At 33.2% G+C, this 8,523-nt stretch overlaps 1 long non-coding RNA gene across 1 annotated transcript; it reads right to left on the reverse strand.

The window, feature by feature from the left end:
- Positions 1 to 4,832: 4,832 nt before the first annotated feature.
- Positions 4,833 to 5,553, reverse strand: LOC144423028 (uncharacterized). The gene is made up of 3 exons (XR_013475521.1): positions 5,397 to 5,553; positions 5,058 to 5,119; positions 4,833 to 4,980 (listed from the first exon to the last, which is right to left on the reverse strand). It is a non-coding gene; the product is annotated as an uncharacterized LOC144423028 (long non-coding RNA).
- Between the last annotated feature and the right edge of the window lie 2,970 nt (positions 5,554 to 8,523).

Raw genomic sequence — 8,523 nt, forward strand, 5'->3', positions numbered from 1 at the left:
AAAGTTTTTCACTAATATCGCCGGGGTGAACACGTGCTAGATAAACGAGAGAATAAGTACTCTTCTGATAGAGGATTACGTCACCTTCCAAACAAGAACAGACGGAGCATCTGAAGTGGAACAAAATGCGTTTGTAATGCACATACATTTGTTTAATTTCGTGTCCGAATATGTGAACATTGCTCTCTCGATTTTACGTAAATTACGCGTAAGCTCACTTTTCACTAACACAAAATTTGTACAAAGACTATACTAGACCAGTGCTCTTCAACAGGGGGTCCGTGTAACCCTAGGGTTCCGCAACACATTCGTGGGTTTATAGGGTTCCTTAGGGGTTTTGATTAAAGGAAAAATTGACTGCTGGGCCACTAAAGTTGCAAAAAATGATTATTCTCCTTTTTCGTTTTTGAATGAATTTCTAGGTGCGCAACAGCAAGAAGGACTCCTAGATATCCGTAATGATATCAATTCGGAGGAAACCTTCGAAAAACATGGGAAGGAATATTTTTGGATTTCTCTTCACAAAGAGGGAACAGTAATTGCAAAAGAAGCATTAAAACTTCTGTGCCAATTTCCCAATTCCTATTTGTATAAATCAGCATTTTCTGCTCTAACAACTAATAAAAACAAAAAAGAAGTTGTTTAAAGAGTGTAGACATGAGTATGAGAATTGCTTTGAGCGCCGTGGAGCCACGATTCAAGAAGATTGCGAGGGAAATGCAAGAACAACCTAGTCATTGAATTTCACGCTTTTTATACCTCCTTTCTGTTTTGTTATTGAAGTAGAAATATTTGAATTAGAAGTATTTCGTATTACGAGTATTTTGTGTTTTATTTTTATTTTTGTTATTTGGGGTTCCATAAAAAAACGAAAAATGATATCAGGGGTTCCGCAATAACAAAAAGGTTGAAGAGCACTGTACTAGACTGTATTACAAGATGTGACTTAAATTCAGTATTTTTTACTATACGTGATCTATCGTAGCAAATATCTTTTCAAGTAGCTTTTCTTATGTCGTGCCTATCTGCATTTATTTCTAAACAGTAATAGTCGTACACGTCATAACTTTTTTCAACTTAATTAAATTTTGACTTGAAAAAAGGGTACACACAAACACTTCTAAGCAACGCAAACTTCCATAGTGACAAAAGAGTAGAAAAATCTCTTCGGACAATCTGGCAATAATATGGTATTCTACGTTTATGTTTAAGTTGTGAAGTATTTCCGCACTAACTAAAATCATTTTAAGCGCTAAATATTGATTCATGCTTGATCTTTAATAAGTCTCTAGATTAATCCCAGGAATTATAAATTGTTGCCACGCTCTTTCGATTAGGTGTCACTGTCTGGCATGTATTCAGTGTTCGCGTTGTTTCCGGAAAGATTTATCGTGCCTCGTCTAGTGTTTACAATTTAACACTTTCGGTAGCAGTAAGATTTCGAATTGAAGATATAAATAGGATTTGAAATCAAGGATTTTATAATAATATGGTATTCTACGTTTATGTTTAAGTTGTGAAGTATTTCCGCACTAACTAAAATCATTTTAAGCACTAAATAATGATCCATGCTCGATCTTTAATAAGTCTCTAGATTAATCCCAGGAATTCTAAATTGTTGCCACGCTCTTTCGATTAGGTGGCACTGTCTGGCAGGTATTCAGTGTTCGCGTTGCTTCCGGAAAGATTTATCGTGCCTCGTCTAGTGTTTACAATTTAACACTTTCGGTAGCAGTAAGATTTCGAATTGAAGATATAAATTGGATTTGAAATCAAGGATTTTGAGTGTTGAATGTTGAAGTGTTGAAATATAATGCCGGGCTAATAGTTAAAGCTGCAGATAGTCTAAATGGATTGATAACTGCCATACAATGACTGTTTTTAATGATATCGGTACCGGGTATCGGTACCGGGTATCGGTTTTCGGTATCGGGTATTGGGTATCGGTACCGGGTATCGGTATCAGGTATCGGATATCTGTCTCGGAAATCGGTCTTGGATATCGGTATCGGGTATCGGTATCTGGTATAGGTATCGGCAATAACGGCCAATTTTCCGGTATCGGTAGTGTATCGGTATCGGCTAAATGAAGACCGATATTTCCGATATGTTTACCTTTTCGATATGATCCCGAATATTTTAAAAAACAAGTTGTATTTTCAAACCTTTTATTTCCGTTGGTCATGAGCGACCTAATGACATAACGAATTAATGACATAACGAATGACATAAATTCACAAATGCATCATTACAAAATTATATTCATTCTACTTATCCCCTCCTCCTCTTTGGCATGCTGCCATATGTATAACTTGCAACAACATAAGTATCAATTTCATGTATAAGATCAATAATCCAGAATTTGCTCCATCATTCATTACGCGAGACGGTGAAACATTAATTAATATCTATTAATAATATCATTTAATAAATTATCGGAATTAAGTTACACTAATTTGGTCTTTAGCTGGAATGACAATCTTCTAATTAAAGTTTCTAAATGGTGATTGTGCATTTCTATTCAAAACATTATTCTCTCTGCCGATACCTCAAGGAACAATGAGTCTTTCTTACTAACCACTCACTGCACATCGTAGCTCCAAGTAAAAACAATGAAATAATTTTTCATGTTGAGAAAATTGAAATATTGATTTACAATCAGTGAAATACTGGATTTCCCGGGAGGAAATAACGAGTGTTTACATTTGAAATCATTGAAACTTATCATTTCCTCCTTGTCACAGGCTAAAATGTTCACACAATGTGAAAAAACAGCCATATTTTCGATCGGTGCTTATTTAAATAAAGGTAACGGGCAGAGCAACTAAGTTTTAGCATGGTCAAACATAACCACTGCAAAATATTTTTAGTTTTCCCCTTTTGTTACTCCGGATAGCTTCAACATGCTATGTTCTTCTATGAAGTCTTCACTACTCCACTCTTAAAACAAAACAATTTTTCTAAACATGTTCAATAAAGAAAACTGTAGATTTTTTAAAAATCACTAGAATCCACAGCACAGAGCATCCATCAGAGTAGTGATGTAAAATTCTATCAGACAAGACAGTACGTACATCAAAACATATTACATGATTATTGAATAAAATAAAATTTACCTTCACATACAATTTTTTAAATACGCTCAACTCAACCTAAAACAATGGAATGAAGTGTTAATTCTTCTTTTGAGAGTTCCAGACACAACTTCCTATGACAAAATTTTCTGTCTTCTTGAGAAGTGTGCCATGCTGTTTATTTTTCATTTTTGCGCACAAAAGTGACAGTTCACTTTCATGCGCAAACAACCTTTTTATTTTATAGTTAACAAGAAGCATTTTGTATCCCTGTTATTATTCGAGATTTGAATGTTGGTTACTTTACATAAACACAGACATATCTATATATCTTTCGATTAAAAAGTGTACGTTTCAATATTCCACTATAACATGCTTTTAAAATTGTTCCTCCAGCACTTAAATTAAATTCTTCATCACTCTTCGGTAAGTAAAGACATAATGACGGAGTGCGGCGCCCAAAAAAATAACAGAATATTTTTTCTCTTTTTCCTGCTTGCTGCGGTGTGCAATGAGTGCCTTCGATGATTGATGAAGCCGTCATAACGAACCGTTTTGCCTACTTGTACTGGTTCTGTTTGTTATTCCCGTGCGATTAGTTAGCCAGGTATCTTGTTTCCAGATGCATGGACTTGATGGTAGAGGAAGCCGTAACCGACTAGTGGTTACGTAAAACACTCTACGGCGGCGACGAGCCCAGACAATTCCGTCTTTTGCTCAAAGATTTGCTAATAACTTGTCTCGTGTTGCCGTGCTCGAATTTAGCAACCTTACACTTGCATTCTACGCTGAGTAAATGCAACTAAAAATGAAACTATTAGTTTTTAATAATCGTGTCTATTGGATGTTAGGTTTAGTACCAAACGTAATTCGAATGCCTGAGATTTTATAGTTCACGTGTTGAGTTTTACATTCAGTGAGGAATCTGTAATATTCATCGCTGAATATGAAAAATACGTCCTATGTTGGGAAAAATTCAAAAACGTTGAATTCTACGTTCTACCAATATTTTCCAGCTTGAAAGTTCGTCTCCGCGCTTTAATTGTGGTTGGGTGATGAGAACAAGCATTGCTTACACAGTATATGAGTTCTCTCGTTTCTGAGGTACCACTATTCTCTTTGTTTCATCGATTTTTCTTTTCTCTCAAATTCTATTTTTATTATAGCTAAAACCTTTTCTCTCCCTTTTGATTTGTGTTTTTCTCGTTTTTTCATTCAAATGTTTACCTCCATTACACCCTCTAATATTTGATAGCCAAATTGTCATATGAGAACTTTAATATCAAGTATGTTTTTGTGATTGTATCAACTTGAAATGCCTAAAATCATAATTTGCACTGCCATAGCTTGTTTAAATTCACTAAGTGTATTAAAGATAAATAATATCAATCTCGGCATAAAAATTTTTGAATAATTAAGGAGGTTTCATTCAGTTTATTAGGGTATTGTAGACTATGTGTGATCTTGTTTATTCCCGCCTGCGTACGTAATTCGCGCTTCGACTATATCTACCATGAAAATCACGTCATAACATTTATATATGAGTAAAAGCCGTTCCATCCAATTGATTGGTATATCCCAATTAATATGTATAATCTTCGGCTTTAAAAGTAAATACTCATACTATCCTCAACCCACTATAAAACATTCTAATATTTCAAGTAATATGCCGAGCATCGATCAGACTAGAACACTTCTCATAAATGCGCATTGTTTGAGTGACACAAGTGTATTGAATTTTCCATATTTATACAAATTATAAGTCATTGATTGAAATCCATTTTTATTTTCCAGCTTTATTTATATAATGATATGATGTAGATATATATTAGACCTAGTTTATATATTATGAATAGCATTATATACAGTAGGATTCCCTGTATGTTCAGAATTCCGCGGGAAATGCCTGGAAATAAATGTAAATTCATGTTCAATTAGTAATGGTTGCATACACTAAAACAGACAATTTGAAATTTATATCACCTCATTATTATTCGAAAACTTTAACCCAATATTCTTTCGTCTGTTCTGTTCTTTGAATCCCGCTGAAAATACAAAATTAGCGATTATGCGATATTTTCCGTTAAAAGTCCGTTAAAAGTAGTGAATAAGAATTGTCCGACTAACAATGATTTGAACTCGGGCAACAACCTAACTATCCACCATTCGTATATTTGAAATTATTTTAGTATATGATCTTTTAAATCTTTCTTATGTCGTGTTACTGAAACGTTTTCAAAGCTTTCAAAAGCTTCACTATCCCATACTGTTTAAAATCATGATCAATTTGAAATGAACTCCAGCATTAACAACTCCACTTACCTCCATATCCTCCTCCTTCTCCTTGGCATGCAACCATATCTACTGCTTGCAACAGCATCAAAAATAAAATTACCAGCAAGATCAATAGTCGGGCATCAAAACCAAAATTCATATTTTGCGTCTGTGCTATACTAAATTAATTTTTATTAGTGTTGGAACTAAACAAATTATAGGAATATGTTAATTCTGAAGTGAAAGAATTTAAAATAATGCATGCCTCAAGTAGATCTGACAGATAACAGCATAAATGGTAAAATTAGAATAATTGTACAAGATTGCTCGTTGTAATTCCTTGTCTGAGTGCCTTGTTCAGCGTAAGGTTGTAAAAATCTAACATAATTGCAGTTCATTTATTCACTAAAATAAATTATAGGAATAAATTATACTCCGCATTTTTATATGATCAAGTCATTGCATGCCGTAGCAACTAAAACAGTATAATGAATGTAATTCTCTCATTAAGATATAAAGATATTAATTTTGAGTTTGAATGCCTCAGCTTCCGGCGACGAAATGATGTATGTCTGCTTTTGAACGTCTCATTATCTTCGTTCTAAGCATAATAACAGTTTAGGGCCTTGCACTATATCATTATTCCTATTTATTGTATCCATATAATACATCGTTAGACCTTGAAGATAAAAAATAATATTTATAAATAATAAAATATAAACAATGACCTAAAATTACCCGAAAAATATATACCGTGTCCGACCATATAATTTTCACATCTCATATTTCGAAGAAAAAAAAATTCAGAACCCGTTCAAAAAATAAAGTTGCTTCTTTAAATTTCAAAATATTCCAGCAGCACGGCCTCCATCAGAAGAATGATGTAAATTTCTATCAAATGAGGCAGTAAGTACATCAACACATATTATGGAAATATTAAATATTATACAATGTACTCTCTCATAAAATATGCAGAATAAATTATTCGTTGGGGAGTTCCAGACATAACTTCCTGTGACGAAATGTTGTCTGTCTGCTCTTGGAAGATTGTGCGTGCTCTGTATATTTTTTGTGCACATAATTGACAGTTCACTTTTATGCACAAGACCATTCTATTAGAATTTTACTTTATTCTTATTAATCTGCTCGTCATTTAGTTTTTTACAACACATATTTATGAGCAACTGCAAACTATGGCTCATAGTCATCCTCATAGCTGTATGTGAAACAATTATTATCTAGAAATGACAAAACTGAACAAATTATGGAAATATCATAGAAAACAATAAACCATACATTACATGTTACAATATCAGCAGTGGATTTACCAGCAAAAAACTGTCTTATAGAATTTGCTCCTGAATTCATATTTCGAAGTTATGAAAATGCTAAATTAATAGAATTTGATTTTTATGGAAAAAGACGTCTCTTGTAAATCATTTTATATGAAGATCAGAAGTTCCTATAAAGGGTAAAGCCTTCCGCTACATTAGCTTTGCAGCTATTTTGAAAGATAAAATACTGTCTAACTACATTTTAATAATTAAAAATATTATCTTCATCCAAATCCTTCTAATATCAAGTGTTTTAGGAACTTTTCACTATACTTTTCAGTCTTTTTCACTATAGTAAAACGAAAAATCTAGAACTTTCATTCAGTGAATGATGTTAAGCCTAATTAACAGATTGTACGAAACATCTAATAAACGACTGTACTCAATCAAAATTAATGTGATGGCGCGTTAGCTGGTGTTATTTAATTGTATATTAGCCCCACGTCATTTAACTTTGTTTATTAGCGAATTTTTAATCATTTTAGCTTGGGGCGTATTTTCTTGATATCGTTTGTTACATTTTAGTGTTTAACGTTTCGATTTTCTTGTTCAAAAAGGCATTGTTGTTTCAAACCTTCCATATATCTATTTCACATCCCCAAGCAAATTTAACCATCTCGGCGCATTATAAATGTCATTGATTACATGCCCGCACCCCCATGTTTTTGAATTTGAGATATTGGCGTCAAATAAGGATATGACGAGTTGAAAAAAATTATGTCTGTCATGATGTGAAATGTTGAAGTGTTTCTTTTCCTTCCCTCACGCAGAAACGTAGAAGTATGCTCCTTCTTTCTCACATCGATGTGGAGTAATTTGGTCTGCTGACAACGATAAAATAATTTGCTTGCATTAAATTGGATTTTTACAAATTTGCCATGAACAAAACCCTATAGTCATGGATTCACAAGTACTTATTTGTAATAGACGAGTTTAACATTTTATATCGATATCTGAGAGAATATATTCTTATCGTTGCTAGAAATAGAAGAGCATCATAAGAACACGTTCCAATAAAAATCAGTGAACTTGGATAATTTTTATTAGATTTAAGTCTCGCGTTCCAACAAAAATGCAAAAATGCTAAATTCTGACAATATTTTCCAGCTTGAAAGTCGTGCGTGCGCTCTACATCATGGCTATGTAATAACAACAAGCATTGCTTACAGTGTTTAAGTTCTCTCGTATCTCAAGTACCACTCATTCTCTATATTTCATCAATTTGTCTTTTATCTCTTTTTGGACTATATGAATGAATTCTTTTCTATCCGTTTTGGTCTAATGTTTTCTGCCATTTCTCACTAATTTTTTTTTTATAAAAATTGCTATATGGAAATTTCACTGTTTCGTATCTTTTCACTGATTTTATTATTTTCAATTAAATTTGCCATTTGTTGTTTGCTGGCGTAATTTGACTAGCAATTTGATCGAATCCACCTAGCAAATCAAACATAAATAATAGCGTTCGCGGCATCACAATCATAAATGCGAAAAGACGCTCCAATCAAGTGATTGGGTTATTATAACTAAAATGTAGTATCTTTAGATGAGTACCCGAACAAATTCAGTTTTAACCAACAATCTAATTGTCAATGATGACATAGTGAATGATCAAAAATGTAGACGAAGTGTAGAATCTGTAGGTTAGGCGGCCGAGTCTAAGTTTGGATTCAAGACCAACTTCAACCCAGTGTAAAACATTCTAATATTTCACGTAATATAGCATTGATCAGACTAGAAAACTTCTCACAAATGCTCATTTTGTTGAATGACCCAAGAGAACTGAATTTAGCTATCAACTATGACAGTACGTACACCAACACATATTCTGAAAATGTTAA

Source organism: Styela clava, chromosome 1 (assembly GCF_964204865.1).
Source record: "Styela clava chromosome 1, kaStyClav1.hap1.2, whole genome shotgun sequence".
NCBI lineage: Eukaryota > Metazoa > Chordata > Ascidiacea > Stolidobranchia > Styelidae > Styela > Styela clava.